The sequence below is a fragment of the Rhinolophus sinicus genome, linkage group LG06 (assembly GCF_036562045.2).
Source record: "Rhinolophus sinicus isolate RSC01 linkage group LG06, ASM3656204v1, whole genome shotgun sequence".
Taxonomy (NCBI): Eukaryota; Metazoa; Chordata; class Mammalia; order Chiroptera; family Rhinolophidae; genus Rhinolophus; species Rhinolophus sinicus.
In genome coordinates, this window is record NC_133756.1 from 79,340,390 (window position 1) to 79,358,910 (window position 18,521).

At 38.7% G+C, this 18,521-nt stretch overlaps 1 protein-coding gene across 7 annotated transcripts in view; it reads right to left on the reverse strand.

Annotated features, from left to right (window-relative positions):
• Positions 1-18,521, reverse strand: part of ARHGEF12 (Rho guanine nucleotide exchange factor 12) — a 165,652-nt gene that overhangs the window by 133,598 nt on the left and 13,533 nt on the right. The window contains exon 1 of one of the 7 annotated variants that reach the window (XM_074335327.1): positions 1,047-1,261. The exons of the other annotated variants lie outside the window; for them this stretch is intronic. The gene's annotated coding sequence lies outside the window, so the exon portion shown is untranslated. Of the gene's footprint in view, positions 1-1,046; positions 1,262-18,521 lie in introns of those variants that run through there. 7 annotated transcript variants of the gene reach the window in all.

The window sequence follows — 18,521 nt, forward strand, 5'->3', positions numbered from 1 at the left end:
AAATGTTCAACAAACATTCATTAACCAGCTTTCAAAATGTTGCAAAGGTTATATAACTCATACCACTAAGATGGAGATAATACCATTAACTGAAAACTTCTGAGTATGCTTAAAAATATTTTTGGTCTACGTTTTTGAAACAGAGAAGTCTATAGCACCACACACTTTTTACTATCACTTTCTGTCCACAAGAAAATAACTTCCACCACGAAAATCAACTTAGAAAATAACAAAAAAATCCTACAGCATTTTACACCACATCGACTTTTTCACATTCATGCCTTTGTTCCTGTTTCACAGATATGAATGGAAAAAAAAAACCAGAATGCAATTCCAATGCCATCACATAGTAATCCAGCAGCTTCTTCATATTTATAACCAGCATTTTAGCTGTCAACAGCAAAAATAACCAAAAACTGAACAAAGGATAAAATAATTCAAATTGGTAAGAGAGTCTGATGCCATGGATGTCGCCTTTTCCAAATGATTGTATATTCCAATTTATTTTCAAATGAAAAAACAATCATGAAGATTGCTCTGTAAAAACATTCCCCTCCCCCACTATTAGATTAATCCCTGCCCCCATCCCCAATATCCTATCCAGTGACCCTTAGGTATCAAAGGGAAACAACCATATTGAAGCTTCAGATAATTAAATCACAATTTACAGAATAATAAATCAAAGTCCCTAGCTAAAATTCAAGAGAAGTTATGTTAATTCAGTTCTAAACTGGATGCTGTTTCCTTTCCTTTTGAATAAAAATATCCCGGCCATGCTGGATATTAAAACCTTTGTTCTCAAGCTAAGCAATTAAAGCACAGGTTGTCAAATCTAGGAATTTTCTTCGTTAAGGTAAAATAAGGCTTTTTAAAACATGAAGAAACCTTAAAAGCTATTGTAAGAATAATGAATGATGTAAAAATATCCTTTTCCTTTTTTATTTTTATTCCTGTGTCATAGCTATACCCCTTTCACTGAAGCTATTTTTCTACCATTTTGCTACATTTCACACACCACAGAGAAAACAAAGACTGCTATAGATTACCTGGATCACTGGGCAAATCAGCAGACAAGTAAAAGCCAAAAGGCTCGTTTCCATGGAGTAGAGGAGAATGAAATCCTCACCAAAGCAATCTTAGGCTTTTCCTTTATATATACATTTGAGACCATTGGAAAGACATTTCTCAGATGATTTTGCTGGCCACCAGGGATGATATGAAGAAACCCTACCTCTCCTCCCACCCCCAATTATCTACTATCATCAACTGAAGCCCGACACTGCACTGCTAATGGAACGGCAAAGAACAGCATCCATGTACACAGCTCTAGAAGACTACACATAAAAATACATAAATAATAAAGAAAGCCAAGACTTAGCTAATAATTTTTTTTAAAGAAAGCAAGCCAAACAGCGCCCACAAAATTAAAAATACTTGCTAATGATCCAATTATAGAGCCACAAAATATTAACTTTCGTCAGAACTTACTGAATAAAGTATGATTTTTATGAAAACAGTGTCTCTATCATAAATGGAGTGCCTCAAAAATCTTAAAATTTTGTTGTTGCTAATGCTCCTTTCCCTAAAGCCAAATAAATAAAATTAATTGATACTTACAAGAAAAGCCTCCTCTTGTTGGTAGTATGACCCCTTCAAAGACAATCTGGGACAGGAAGTGAGGACAGAGGAGAAACAGATAAAAAATGGGAGGAAAAACATTTTTGGCCCCAATAACCCTAATTAAGTTTGTAAGAAAGGCTGGGAAGATTGACATTTCTTCATGCTATTCTGTTGGTTTGTGTTTGATTACTGTAAATTTTCCCTCATATCTAACTATGCCCGAGGCATCATGATGTCTGGCACTCTGTTAACTAGCATACCTGCCACTTAGAGTAAAATAAGGGAGGGACAAGAAAGACATATTCACTCAATCTAACCCCTAGAAGCCATGTAATTTGCTAAAACAGTAATTTGCCTCAAACACTGCTCTCTAACAAATGCATTGCCACATAAAGAAGATTCATTAGCCTCTCCTTTCCTGAAGCATCAACCCAACATGACAATTTGCACACACATAATTTCTGGGTCAATATTTTAGTAATGATGAAGAACATATTATTTGTTTTATAAAGCATATTCCCTAAAAAACATCTGAATATATCTCATTTTAAACCCAGTAATCATTTTACTCACATAAACTACAGCCCAGGGTTCTGTGAATTCATTTATAAATTCAGAATCACAGTTAGTGATTTATGAAGAATCAGGTCCCAAGGAACCACACATTTGGCAAATGTAGTTTGTAAAAAATAAATAAATAAAAGAACAAAAAGACAGATAGATGAGTAGATTTTCTTAACTAGAGACTAATGACTTTAATATTCTTCTTGGGCAATATGAAAGAACAAATGTACTATATTTATGGTTTATAAGTACTTAATAGAGAAGTAGTGATACAACTTATCAAACAACCATATGACCCATAAATTGCACTTTTAGGTATTTACCAAAGTGATGTGAAAATCTAAGTCCACACTAAAACCTGTCCTTGGATGTTTATAGCAGCTTTACTCATAACTTCTAAGAACTGGAAGTAACCAAGATGTCTTTCATCAGGGGAATGAAAAACTAAATTACGATTCATCCATACAATGGAATAGTATTTAACAATTTAAAAAGAATAAACTATTAATTTACAAAACAATATAGATAAATCTTAAATGCATTTTGCTATGTTAAAGAAGGCAGATGCAAAATCCAAATTCATATTATTCTATGCATATGATACTCTGAAAATGCAAAATTTAAAACAGACAAAAAACAGATTAGTGGTTACTAGGGAATAGGGAGGGGATAGTAATTGACTACAAAGGGGACACACAGAGGAACATTTAGAGTGCAGGATCTGTTCTCATGATACTAGGGCTAAAATATTAGCAAACCAAATTTATCAATATATACAAGGAAGAATACCTAATGACTAATTAGGGTTTATCCCAGGAATGTAAGGTTGGCTCAATACTCAAAATTCAATATAATTCACCATTATCACCACTCTGAAAAAGAAAAACCATATAACCATCTCAATAGATGCAGAAACATTTTACAAAATTCAATAACCATTAATTAGAAAATTTCTCAAAAAGATAGAAGGTAACTTCCCTAAACTAATAAAGAGCATCTATAAAAATCAAACACAAAATACCATACTTAATAGTAACAGACTGAATGCTTTCCCTCTAAGATTGAGAACAAGGCAAGGATGTCTACATGACTCTTCTCGCAAATTCTATGTAACATGTTAGCCAAACGTATAAGAAAATAAATATAAAAAAGTCTTACAGACTGAAAAGAAAGAAGTAAAATTGTCTTTAACCACAGATAACATGATTATCTATGTAAAAAAGCCAAAGGAATCTATATAGAAAAAAACTAGAACTAATCATTTTTCAAGACAACAGTACACAAGATCAATATACAAAAAGCAATGGAATTTCTATATAGTAGCAACAAATTAAAAGTTGGCAATACCATTTAAGATAACTTTAAAACACAAGAAACACATTGAGATGAAGTTAAACTCTAGGCAAAACCCATATGCTGAAAATGATAGAATCGTTTGACAGAAATTAAAGAATTCAATAAATAGAGAGATTATGTTCATGAATCAAAAGACTCATACTGTTAAGATGCTGATTCTCTAACTTGATCTAGATTCAACACAAACATACCCAAAATCAACAAAAACATACTCAGAATTTCTGTTCTTTTAAAAAACAGAAATTGAAATTCTGTTTCTAAAATTCATATGGAAATACAAAGGATCTAAAAGCATCAAAACAATTTAAAAAAAACACACAACAAAGTTGGAGACTTCTATCTTATTTAAAGATTTAAGGTAATCAAGACATAAGGATAGAAGAGTGACATCATAGGAATGGCAGCAGCGGGGCGCACTTTTTGAGTTCTCCTCCAGATCTTAACGGGACATTTACAACCCATCAAAGGACTCTCTGCTCATCACACAGAACAGCTAAGAGACTCGTGCAAGGATTACTTGCAGGTGGGCAAACTGGGCGAGCAGGGGAAGAGGGAAGGGAGCAGAATGGAGATGCGGCCCGCACTTCCGGCTGTGGAGACGCGACCTGCATCTGCGACGGTGGAAATCCGGCTGACATCCGCAGCGCAGAGACGCAGGGGATCCCAGGACGGAACAGAGAACACAAAAGCCAGGAGGTGGGCTCTTTCCCTGTGTCCCACAGCTAATCTCTCCCGCTGAGGGGGCAGCATATCTAGCATTTGAGGCAATAACCTCAACTGATACCTCAAGTTAAGCCCTAGGCTGGACAAAGGACACAAACTCCATAACTGGGCCCCACCCCCCGCTCTTCCAATCCTACCCCCGCCCTTCCAGAGACTTCAACTGGCCCCTGAACTGAGGAGTAGTGTCAGATTACAGACGAGCCTTAGTGCTCGGGCTGTGAGAAGACTGGCGGGCGGCTCTGGCCCAGGGAAGAGGCTGGGAGGAGTGTGGGTTTTGCTGGGCTAGGAGACAGGGGACTCCTCCGCCTGCAGCCACCACCTTTTCTGGTCTGCGGAAAGAGTGTGACACAGCTGGGCTGGGAAAGAGAAGACCCCTCCATCCGCAGTCCCCACCCTTTCTGGTCTGCCTTGAGCCTGGCAATTACATCTGTGGAGGCACTCCCAGGGATCAGCAGTGAGCGGCAGACGCAGCTCCCAGCTTTCAGCAGCTCAGATATCTCCCGCCCACGCACCCCCCCTCCCCCCCCAAACACACACGGAAGAAGTGCCCTAAGACTCGGGAGAACTGGACACAGGGCTGGTGGTGCTACTCTCAGTATGCATATGTGCAGGCAAGGGCAGAAACTGCACTGGCTTTGTAAAACCTACCGTCCAGACCCCTCAGCCCCACGCATCTAAATCTGCAGTCCCAACGTCACTCTGGGCACCAGGTGACCGGCTCTGCCTGCACAATACACAGGGGACTCTTTGGTACAGCAGAGCACAACCTGGAGATTACTTGGTGGGCTTAAGCCAAGACTGGTGCTGCTCTTTGTTTTGTTTTGTTTTGTCTTTATATCTTTGATATCTTTGCCTGTGTTGAGAGGGTGATGTCGGTTGTTTTTACATGTGAATGTATTTGATTTTTTCTTTGTTGTTGTTGTTGTTGTGCTTGGTGATTTGCTTTGTTATGAAATTGCCCTACACCAGGGCCAAGACCAAGAGACACAAGATGCAACACACCCAGAGGCCAACTCCAGACCAAACCAGAGTACTACCGGGTTTGACCTACAAGTGACACACCCAGAGGGAATTCTCTACAGGCACAAGAGCTTATAGAGGCCAAACCACATTTAAGTGGTCAACCCTCACGCAGCAGAACACCCTGCAGTGGGCAGAGCCAAGTCTCACAACTAGTCAGCCTAGGAGTTAACCCCACCTACTAACAAGTGAAAAGCAATTAAAGATTTTCTTTAACAGGACAATATACACAACACAAGAGTCACCTTTGGAGCACATGCAGAGAAGAATGAAGTAGTGCAAGTCAAATGTAAAGGACACATACTACGTATGAGAACCCAGCAAGAACTAAGAACTCCAGGGCATCTACCTAATACAGCAAAGCAAACACAGAGAGTCAGCCAGAATGGGGAAACAAAGAAACATGTCCCAAATAAAAGAACAGAAGAAACCTCCAGAAATGGAGCCAAATGAAACAGAGGTAACCAACCCATCAGAGACAGAGTTCAGAACACTGATGATAAGAATGTTTAAGGTGCTTAGAGACGACATCAAGAAGGATGTAGAAATCATAACGAACAACCAATTAGAATTAAAGAACACAATTACCGAAATAAAGAACTCACTTGAAGGAATTAACAGCACGTTAGATGAAGCAGAGGATCGAATCAGCGACTTAGAAGACAAGTTAGCAGAGATCACCCAAACAGAACAACAAAAAGAAAAAAGAATAAAAAACAATGAAGATGGTTTAAGAGACCTGTGGGATAACATCAAGCGCAAGAACATGCGCATCATAGAAATACCAGAAGGTGAAGAGAGGAAGCAAGGGATTGAGAACATATTTGAAGTAATAATGTCCGAAAACTTCGCTAACCTGATGAAGGAAACCAACATACAAGCCCAGGAAGTGCAGACAATTCCAACCAGGACAAACCCAAACAGGTCCACACCAACACGCATTATAGTTAAAATGGCAAAGGTTAAAGAAAAAGAATCCTAAAAGCAGCAAGAGAAAGACAGAGGGTTACATACAAGGGAACTCCCATAAGACTATCAAATGACTTTTCTGCAGAAACATTGAAGGCCAGGAGGGAGTGGCAGGAGATACTCAAACTGATGGAAAACAAAGGCCTACAACCTAGATTGCTTTATCCAGTAAGGCTATCATTTAAACTTTATGGAGAGATAGACTTCCGGAAAAATGGCGGAGTGAGGTGAGCCTCTGTAAAGCTCCCCTGGAATATACAAAGAATCGAACAACAAAAACTCCACAAAGGACTCCCTGCACAGCAGACAGGCAAGACGAAGAGGCCCACTACCGACTGAAATCACCTACAGGTGGGAGATTCGCGTGCTCGAGCGGGGGGGAGGAGGAAAGTGAGAAGTGAGCGGAGACGAAGCTCCGCGGGCGCAGGACGCAGACCTAGCTCAGTGCGCCAAGCTCGCTGCTTCCCAGAACTACCGCAGCTGCGGGAGATCGGACTGCTAGGGCTCCGCCAGGGCTCCACAGGGCTGAGGGGACAGCATATAACACGGCTGAACCCAACGCTCACGGCAGAGACCTCGGAGAAAAGACTGAGGGAAAAAGGCTGAAAACGGTGGTTTAAGCCCGCACTGCCCAGCAGAGAACGGAGCCTTAGGCACTGAGACTAGCCGCCCCTTCCCTCCCCTCCCAGAGCTCGCCCCGCCCCTACCTGCCTGGTGCTAGAAGCGAAACAGTAGCAGTGTCAGATAAAAACAACAGAAAATTTGCTATATTTGAGAACTGTGGCCCACAAACACAAATCCACAGCCCAACTAGTTCCGGCAAAGGGAAGAGAGCTATGGAAGCAGGACCGGCTGTGGTGGTGGTCACCGCCATTGCTCTGGGCCACCTCTCACAGCTCACCCTGCCCCTGACCCCACCTATCTGGGCGGATCCCTGCAGGAGTAAACAGAACTGCTGAAACATACGGGCTCTGAATCAGGAGCTGGAAGAGCTTTGGAACATCAAAAGCTCTCCGCATACCCACCGGGACACTGCGCCCTGTGACCTAGGAGAACTATTAACAGAGGAGAAGCCCATCTCCCAGGGAATCCCCTCAGTGTGTGAGAAGCTGGAATAGTGCAGAGAAAACATAGCACTACCTTGTGAGAGAGGAAAAAAAAAAAAAAAAAAGCCTGCAGTCAAAGAAAAAGTAAAACGTTCTACCAACAAGTACTGGAAAACAAAAGAAAGACCTCTTCCTATCAACTTGTTGCAGAAGTCACTCCTGTAGATGTCTAGGAAGAGAAATAGTAAACCAGTAATCGCCATGAATAACCAAGGCAACAAGATAGCTCAGAAAGAAAGTGAAAAATCTCCAGAGAAGGCACTTAAAGATACAGAAATATGTGACTTAAATGACAGAGAATTCAAGATTGCAGTTCTGAAAAAACTCAACGAGATACAAGAAAACACAGATAGGCAGTTAAAGGAACTCAGAAACTCAATCAAAGAACAGCATGAGCATTTTACGAAAGAGATTGAAATTTTAAAAAAGAACCAAATAGAATTTCTGGAGATTAAGAACTCAATAGAAGAAATTAAGAATGAAATAACCAGCTTAGGTAGTAGAGTTGACCAGATGGAGGAAAGAATCAGTGACATCGAAGATAGAAACCTGGAAATGACACAGATAGAAGAAGAAAGAGACTTGAGACTTAAAAGAAATGAAAGAACTCTACAAGAACTTTCTGACTCCATCAGAAAGAGCAATATAAGAATAATGGGCATACCAGAAGGAGAAGAAAGAGAGAAGGGAACAGAGAATATATTCAAACAAATTGTCGATGAGAACTTCCCAAATTTGTGGACAGAACTGGACCCTCGAATCCAAGAAGCAAATAGAACACCTAATTACCTCAATCCCAACAGGCCTTCTCCAAGGCACATTGTATTGAAGCTGTCTAAAGTCAACGACAAAAAAGGAATCCTCAAGGCAGCCAGGGAAAAGAAGACGGTAACCAACAAAGGAAAGCCCATTAGATTATCATCAGATTTTTCAGCAGAAACTCTACAAGCCAGGAGGGAGTGGAACCAAATATTCAAACTATTGAAAGAGAAAAATCATGTGCCAAGAATAATATATCCAGCAAAGATATCCTTTAGATATGAAGGAGGAATAAAGACCTTTCCAGACATCAAGAAGCTGAGGGAATTTTCTAATACACGACCTGCACTACAAGAAATACTAAAGGAGGCTATTCGACCACCATCAACAGGGACAATTTGTGGCAACCAAAACTCAAAAAGGGGAGAGTAAAGGCCTGAACCGAATATGGGAATGGAGAAAGTAAGCGTGCTGAAGAAAATGGAATACTCTAAATATCAAACTTTCTTTTACATAAACTTAAGGGTAACCACTCAAAAAAATCCAGAACTGAAATATATACTGAAATAAAAGAAGAAACAGAGGAAACATCATAGAATACCACCACACAGAAATAATAGACAACAACAAAAAGGCAAAGAAACAATGGAGACACAGCCTTACCAGAAAACTAAAGATAGAATGACAGGAAATCCTCACATATCAATAATCACCCTAAATGTAAATGGACTGAACTCACCAATAAAAAGGCACAGAGCAGCAGATTGGATCAAAAAACTAAACCCAACCATATGCTGTCTCCAAGAGACACATCTCAGCTACAAGGACAAGCATAGACTCAAAGTGAAAGGGTGGAAATTGACACTCCAAGCAAATGGTACCCAGAGAAAATCAGGTGTAGCCATAATGATATCAGATGAAACAGACTTCAAGGTGAAAAAGATAACAAGAGACAAAGATGGACATTTCATAATGGTGAAGGGGACTGTACAACAAGAAGACATAACAGTCATCAATATTTATGCCCCCAGTCAGGGAGCACCGAAATACACCAAGCAACTACTAACAGAACTAAAGGGAGAAATTGACCAAAACACAATTATACTAGGGGACTTAAATACATCATTGACAGCTATGGATAGATCATCCAAACAGAAAATAAATAACGAAATAGTAGCCCTAAATGACACATTAGATGAAATGGACATAATTGACATTTATAGAGCACTTCATCCTAAAACATCAGACTATACATTCTTTTCTAGTGTACATGGAACATTCTCAAGGATAGACCATATATTGGGACATAAAATCAGTCTCAACAAATTTAAGAAGATTGAAATCATACCATGCATATTCTCTGATCACAAGGCTTTGAAATTGGATATCAACTGTAAAAAGAAAGCGGAAAAAACACAAATACATGGAGATTAAACAACATACTTTTAAAGAAGGACTGGGTCAAAGAAGAAATTAGAGGAGAGATCAAAAGATACATAGAAACAAATGACAATGAAAATACATCCTACCAAAATTTTTGGGATGCAGCGAAAGCAGTTTTAAGAGGGAAATTTATCTCATTACAGGCCTATCTCAAGAAACAAGAAAACTCCCAAATAAATAACCTCATGTTACACCTTAAAGAACTAGAAAAAGAAGAACAAGGAAAACCCAAGGTCAGCAGAAGAAAGGAAATAACAAAAATTAGAGCAGAAATGATATAGAGAACAAAAAGACAATAAAAAAAATTAATGTGACAAAGAGCTGGTTCTTTGAAAAGATTAACAAAATTGACAAACCCTTGGCTAGACTTACTAAGATAAAAAGAGAGAAGACACTGATTAACAAAATCAGAAACGTAAAAGGGGAAGTTATCACGGACACCACAGAAATACAAAGGATCATCCAAGAATACTATGAAGGACTATATGCCACCAAATTCAACAACCTAGAAGAAATGGACAAGTTCTTAGAAACATATAGCCTTCCAAGGCTGAACCATGAAGAACTGGAAAATCTAAACAGACCGATCACCAGTAACGAAATTGAATCAGTCATCCAAAACCTTCCCAAAAGCAAAAGTCCGGGACCAGATGGCTTCACTAGTGAATTCTACCAAACCTTCAAAGAGGATCTAATACCAATTCTGCACAAACTCTTCCAAAAATTGAAGAAGAGACAGTACTCCCTAACTCATTTTATGAGGCCAACATTACCCTGATACCAAAACCTGGTAAGGACAGCACAAAAAAGAAAACTACAGACCAATATCTCTAATGAATACCGATGCAAAAATCCTAAATAAAATTCTAGCAAATCGAATACAACAATGCATTAAAAGATTATTCATCACGACCAAGTGGGGTTCATCCCGGGGCACAAGGATGGTTCAACATCATAAATCCATCAATGTGATACATCACATAAACAAAATAAAGGACAAAAATCATATGATTATATCAATTGATGCAGAAAAAGCATTTGACAAGATACAACATCCATTTATGATTAAAACACTTAATAAAATGGGTATAGAAGGAAAATACCTTAACATAATAAAGGCCATATATGACAAGCCCTCTGCTAATCTCATAATTAATGGAGAAAAACTGAAGCCCTTTGCTCTACGTTCAGGAACACGACAGGGATGTCCCCTATCACCTCTGCTTTTCAACATAGTGTTGGAAGTCCTTGCCAGAGCAATCAGGCAAGAGAAAGAAATAAAAGGCATCCAAATTGGGAATGAAGAAGTTAAATTATCACTCTGCAGATGACATGATGCTATATATAGAAAACCCTAAAGACTCCACCAAAAAGCTATTAGAAACAATCAACGAATACAGTAAAGTTGCCGGCTACAAAATCAACGCACAAAAGTCCATTGCCTTCCTATATACTAACAATGAAATCTCAGAAAAAGAAATACAAAAACAATTCCTTTTGCAATTGCAGCAAAAAGAATAAAATACCTAGGAATAAACTTAACCAAGGATGTGAAAGACCTATATGCTGAAAACTATAAGACATTTTTGAAAGAAATTGAAGAAGACACAAAGAAATGGAAAGACATTCCGTGCTCATGGATTGGAAGAATCAACATAGTTAAAATGGCCATATTACCCAAAGCAATATACAGATTCAATGCAATCCCCATCAAAATCCCAATGACATTTTTTAAAGAAATAGAACAAAACATCATCAGATTTGTTTGGAACCGCAAAAGACCCCGAATAGCCAAAGCAATCTTAAGAAAAAAGAACAGTAATGGAGGTATCACACTTCCTGACTTTGGCTTGTACTACAGGGCTACAATAATCAAAACAGCATGGTATTGGCAGAAAAACAGACACATAGACTAATGGAATAGAATTGAGAACCCAGAAATAAAACCACATAAATATGGACAGATAATTTTTGACAAAGAAGCTAAAAACATACAATGGAGCAAAGACAGCCTCTTCAATAAATGGTGCTGGGAGAATTGGATAGCCACGTGCAAAAGAATGAAACTGGACTGCTATTTGTCACCATGTACCAAAGTTAATTCAAAATGGATCAAAGACTTAAGCATAAGACCTGACACAATAAACTGCATAGAAGAAAACATAGGTACTAAACTTATGGACCTTGGGTTCAAAGAGCATTTTATGAACTTGACTCCAAAGGCAATGGAAGTAAAAGCTAAAATAAACGAATGGGACTATATGAAACTTAAAAGCTTCTGCACAGCAAAAGAAACCATTGACAAAATAAAGAGGCCACCAACTGAATGGGAGAAGATTTTTGCAAACAGTGCCTCCGATAAGGGGCTAGTATCCAGAATATACAAGGAACTCATGCAACTCAACAACAAAAAAACAAACAACCTAATTGAAAAATGGGCAGAGGACTTGAAGAGACATTTCTCCAAAGAGGACATACAAATGGCAAATAGACATATGAAAAAATGCTCAACATCACTAATCATCACAGAAATGCAAATAAAAACCACAATGAGATATCACCTCACCCCAGTCAGAATGGCTATCATCAACAAGACAAATAACAACAAATGTTGGAGAGGCTGTGGAGAAAAAGGAACTCTCATACACTGTTGGTGGGAATGCAGACTGGTGCAGCCATTATGGAAGGCAGTGTGGAGGTTCCTCAAAGAATTACGACTAGAATTGCCATATGACCCAGCAATCCCTCTCCTGTGTATCTACCCAAACCATCTGAAAACATTTATACATAAAGACATGTGTGCTCCCATATTCATTGCAGCTTTATTTACCATGGCTAAGACATGGAAGCAACCAAAATGTCCTTCGATAGATGAACGGATAAAGAAATTGTGGTATATATACACAATGGAATACTATTCGGCTATAACAAATGATGAAATAGTACAATTTGTGACAACATGGATGGATCTTGAGAGTATAATGCTAAGCGAAATAAGTCACACAGGAAAAGCAGAGAACCGTATGATTTCACTGATATGTGGTATATAAACCAAAAACAGTAATAAAAGAAAAAGAGAAACAAATGAGAAAAACTCATAGACACAGACAATAGTTTAGTGGTTACCAGAGGGTAAGGGGGGTAGGGGTGGGAGATGAGGGTAAGGGGGAAAGGAGGAGGGTAAAGGGGATCAAATATATGGTGATGGAAGGAGAACTGACTCTGGGTGGTGAACACACAATGGGATTTACAGATGATATAATACAGAATGGTGCACCTGAAATCTATGTAACTTTACTAACAATTGTCACCCCAATAAACTTGAATTAAAATAAAATGGGCAGAGGGTCTGAATAGACATTTCTTCAAAGAGGACATAGATGGCCAACAGACATATGATTAAGATCACCAATCATGAGGAACATGCAAATTAAAACCACAATGAGGTATATCACATCATACCTGTCAGAATGGCTATCATCAATAAATCAAGTGTTGGTGAGAATGTGGAGAAAAGGGAAACCTAATGCACTGTTGAAAATTGGTGTAACCATATAGAAAACAATATTGAGGTTCCTCAAAAAAATTAAAACTATAACTACCACATGACCCAGCAATCCCACTTCTGGGTATTTATCTGAAGAAATCCAAAACACTAATTTGAAAAGCTATATGTACCCCTATGTTCAGTATGTATAATAGCTAACTAAGATATGGAAGCAACCTAAGTGTTCATTGATACATGAATAGATAATGAAGATGTGGAACATACAGTAGAATACTACTCAGACATAAAAAGGAATGAAATCTTGCCATTTTTGACAATATGGATGAACTCTCAGGATATTAAGCTAAGTAAAATAAGTCAGACAGAAAAAGACGCTATGATTTCACTTATATGTGGAATCTAAAAAAAATAAACTCACAGATACTGATAACAAATTGATAGTTGCCAGGTGGGAGGGGCATTAAGGGGATGGGTGAAAAAGATGAAGGGATTAAGAAGTACATATTGGGGATGGACGAGTGGCTCAGTTGGTTAGAGCACCTCAGTTGGGCAACTGGGCTGCCTGTTCAAAACCCACATGGGACAGCGAGCTGCACCCTCAGCAACTAGAATGAAGACAATTTGCACCTGGATATTCCAGAGGTACTTGTGCTGGGCAGCCTCGAAAATAACCCCCCGTGAGTCTTGCCTCCTGGAATTCATGCCTTTGTGTAGTTCCCTCTCGTACTAAATACAGTTGATCTGTATAACAGACAGAATATTACAAAAATGAGTTTGACTTCTGAGGTCAACTCACAAAAGTTAGTATGGCTTCTACCTTGCTTTCTATGATCGCTTGCTCTGGGTAACGCCTGATGCCTCAAACATCCATATGGAGAGGTCCACCTCACTTCCAGGTGAGGAAGGGAGGCCTCCGACCAACAACCAGCACTCATTTTCCCAGCATGTGAGTCACCGTGGAAGCGGATCCATACCAACTCCAGCAAGGAGCCCGTGCTTTAGCAGCAGACATGTCGGCTGCAACCTCATTAGAAACTCTGAACCATAACCACCCAGCTAAGTTGCTCCCAGATTCCTGATCACAGTAAAGAGATAATAAATGTTTAGCAGGACTGTCCAGAAGTACTTTCTGCAATAATTAAATGTTCTATGTCCAATGTCCAATACAATAGCCACTAGCTACATGTGGCTACTGAACATTTAAATGTGGTTAATGTGCCTGAGAAGTTAATTTTTCAATTGTATTTTACCAATTTAAATTTAAATAGTCACATGTCTCGTGGCTTCTGTGTCGGATAGTGCAAGTTTATTTATTGTTTTGGAATAATGTATTATACAGTAATAGATAATTAATATAAGGCCTGACAATTAAGTCCAATAACTTGCTACTGTGTGCTTACACTGACAGCACTGTACAAACAGCTCAGTAAGGTTTCATAACCTTGGTATAACGGTGTCTCACAGCTGTGTTTCTGTTAACGTGTGGCAGTGTCTTGCTGAGTGGCATTCATTATAGTTGTGTGTTTTTGTGTGCCATTGCGAGAATGTCTGAGCTTGAATTAGAGCAATGAACTAACTTTAAATTTCTTGTTAAACTTGGCAAGAGTGGAAGTGAAATCAGGGACATGCTTGTCCAAGTTTATGCGGATAATGCCATGAAGAAAATGGCAGTGTACAAACGCATTAAACGGTTTTCTGAGGGGCGAGTACGTTTCTCTGATGAAGAGAGATCAGGGTGGCCAGTAACGAGCAGAATTGACAAAAACATTGCAAATACTCGTCAAATTTTGCGTCAAAATCGTCGGTTGTGAGAAGCATAGCAGACCAAGTAAACATCAATAGAGAAACAGGAAAATCTTAACTGAAAATCTTTGCGTGAGAAAGGTGTGCGTAAAAATGGTCACGAAGGACCTCTACGATGAACAAAAGCAAAGGGGAGTCGAAGTTTGCCAAGACCTTTTGGAGAGGCAAGACGATGTTTGGGGCCATGTTACCACTAGTGATGAAACATGGGTGTACCAATACAACCCTGAAACAAAGTGTCAAAGTGCAGAATGGAAGTCAGCCAATTCTCCACAACCAAAGAAAGTTCCGTCAGTTCAAATCAAGAGTTAAAACAATGTTGTTAATCTTTTTTGATATCAGAGGAATTATTCATTATGAATTTGTTCCAACTGGACAGTTAACCAAGTTTACTATTTGGAAGTGCTGAAAAGGCTGCGTGAAAAAGTTGGCCAACCTGAACTTTTCGCCAACAATTCACAGCTCTTGCATCACGACAATGCACCAACTCACCTGGCTCTGTGTGTGAGGTAGTTTTTAGCCAGTAAACAAACAACTTTATTAGAACACCCTCCCTACTCACCTGATCTGGCCCCTAATGACTTCTTTCTTTACCCAAAGATAAAGGAAATATCGAAAGGAAGACATTTTGATGATATTCAAGACATTGGGGGTAATATGACAACAGCTCCGATGGCCATTCCAGAAAGAGTTCCAAAATTGCTCTGAAGGGTGGACCAGGCGCTGGCGTTGATGCACAGCTTCCCAAGGGGAGGACATGGAAGGTAAACGTAGTGATATTCAGCAATGAGGTATGCAGCATTTTTTTAGGATGGATTTGCGAACTTAATTGTCAGACCTTGTATAGTACCTTAAACTGTGTCCCTCACTATATATTCTATTCTATTCTTCGTTTTTCATCTAGTCAGTCAACCAAACAGAAATAACAAAACTAAACATTGCCTACTCCCTTTCATGTTCCTCCATGTGACTATTCCCCTTAGTGAATGGTACCAACACCAAACTCTCAGACCAATAAGGCCTTCACTTTCACCACCTGCCATTTTCATACTACTGGTATTCTTAATATCTTCTTAATAGCTCTGTTTGTCTTCTCTATTTTAAATTAATACAACAAACTGTATTGTTATAACTTCAGTTCAGGCCTTCATCATTTTTCATCTGGATTATTAAAAATTGTCTCCTTACTGGTATCTCTGCTCCTAAAACTGTTTCTCAAGACTAATCCATTATTCACACTGCTACCGAACCATCTTTCTATAACATAACACTGATCTTATTACCCCTCTACCTAAAGGCCTTCAGTGGCTCTCCACAATCCAGAAGACATAACCCTAAAAACATAAAAATAACCTGGTGGCTCTTATTACTGCAGCTTTACCAATTATTGTGCCCATCATCAACCTCCATGCTCTAGTCACACTGAACTATACGTATGCCTAGAAAACGTGAATTATCTCACCCCTGTGCCTTTGTTCATACTGCTATCCCACCTGAAATGTTCTTCTATCCCTCACCTGTCTGGTAACTACATCCCATCTTTCAGGATGCAACAGAAATAAATATTCATCTCCTCTGTTTTAATCTATCCAGAAAGTACTGATTCTTCTCTTTTGAATCTCCACTATACCCTGTGTATTCAACTGCCTACATGTTTGTCTCCCTCTATTAGACTAGAAGTCCCTAAAAAGGCAGAAACAGTACCTGATTATACTGACTATATCTAGCAGTACAGCAAATGTTTGAGTGTACAGTCTGGGAAGTCAGAAAAACTCAGACTAAATAAAATCCCAGTTTTACCACTCAATAGGCATGCTACTTAAAATTTGTAACCTTCTGTTTCTTCACCTGTAAAATGGAGATTATATAATAAAACCCATTACCTCAAAGAGTCATTGTGAGAACTAAGTAAAATAATATGTATAAAATGTTAACATGCCTACTACATAACTTTTACTCAATAAATGAATTTTGGAAGGAGAGATTAATGGTTGTGTTACCACCTCCTAGGTAGGTAAAGAAAGGATGAGAAAGGACAAAAAGAAAGGTATCATCTTTAAAATAACTTTTTTGTTAGGCTAAAGAAAAATAATAAGTAATCCAGGAAGTGTATTGGGTATCTACTATGTGGTCAGGGAATAGCAAAAGGAATCAACCAGACATAAATAAAAGGCTGAGGAAGAGCAGAGGTTCTAGATGGGGTCAGATAGAGTTTAGAAGCCTGGTGATGACAATGAAGGCAAAGAGTACATGCAGAAAGGTATGGGGGAGAAGGAGAAGGAGGTAAGCGAGAAAAACAGTAATTTGAAAGTAGAATCCTTCTAATCAAGACGTAAGATCTACAAGGGCAGACAATTAAGTTCGCGAACTCATCCTAGAAAAAGTGCTACACACCTCATGGCTGAATATCACTACGGTCACCTTTGAAGTGCTCCCCTTGGGAAGCTATGCACCGATGCCAGTGCCTAGTCCACCTTTAAAGTAATTTTGGAACTCTTTCTGGAATGGCCATCAGAGCTGGCCTTGTATTACACTTGATGTCCTGAATGTCATCAAAATGTCTTCCTTTCAATATTTCCTTTATCTTCACATAAAGAAATAAGTAATCAGGGGCCAGATCAGGTGAGTAGAGAGGGTGTTCTAATACAGTTATTTGTTTAATGGCTAAAACCTCCCTCACAGACAGTGCTGTGAGCCGGTGCATTGTCGTGATGCAAGAGCCATGAATTGTTGGCGAAAAGTTCAGGTCGTCTAACTTTTTCACGCAGCCTTTTCAGCACTTCCAAATAGGAAACTTGGTTAACTGTCCAGCTGGTACCAATTCATAACCAATAATCCCTCTGATATCAGAACAGGTTAGCAACACTGTCGCAGTCAGACCTCAAAGTCATACTGATAGATAACTCCAGGATAAATTATATGACATTGCAAAATTTGGACATTTTTGATTAATAAAATACATTGGACCATTTTTTAAATAATAAATTGGACCTTTTAATAGTAAAAGCTTAGGGGTTGCATGTTAATTTCGTTTTACATTCTACCCTTTGCCTTTAGTGCCTAAGATAATAAATAGGGCTCATAAGACAATTAGGCAAAACAAAAAATTACATTCCTATTAAAGTGCCTTGGATGTTCTCTGGAACACAGTTTAGAAATTGTTTCTGTAATTTACATTAAAAGACAAGAAACAAAATAACCTTTTTTGACTGAATCTTCTAATTTCAACTTTATACTCTGTATTTGGATTCTAACTTCACAGAAATGATAGCCACCCAAACTTGTGGGCAATAGCAAATACAATGAACCACAGGTCAAAAGACCCGGATTTTAGACCTGGTTCCAGAAATGTACTAGCTGGGGGAATACTGGACTAGTCAATGAATGTCTCTGAATCTAAGTTTTTCTCACCTGTAAAATGGGAATAGCATCTGCCTTACAGTATTGTTGTATGTATTAAATATTCCTGTAAAGTACCTAGAATAATGCTCAGTAAATGGAAGCTGTTTATTATTGCTACTAAATGAAGAAATAGTTGCAAAAGTATAGTAAATGTGAATGTAAATTACTACTAGTATACAAATAAATATATAAAAGTGACAATAATTTCATTTGTCAGATGTGACAAGACTGAAGTGAATTATACTGTT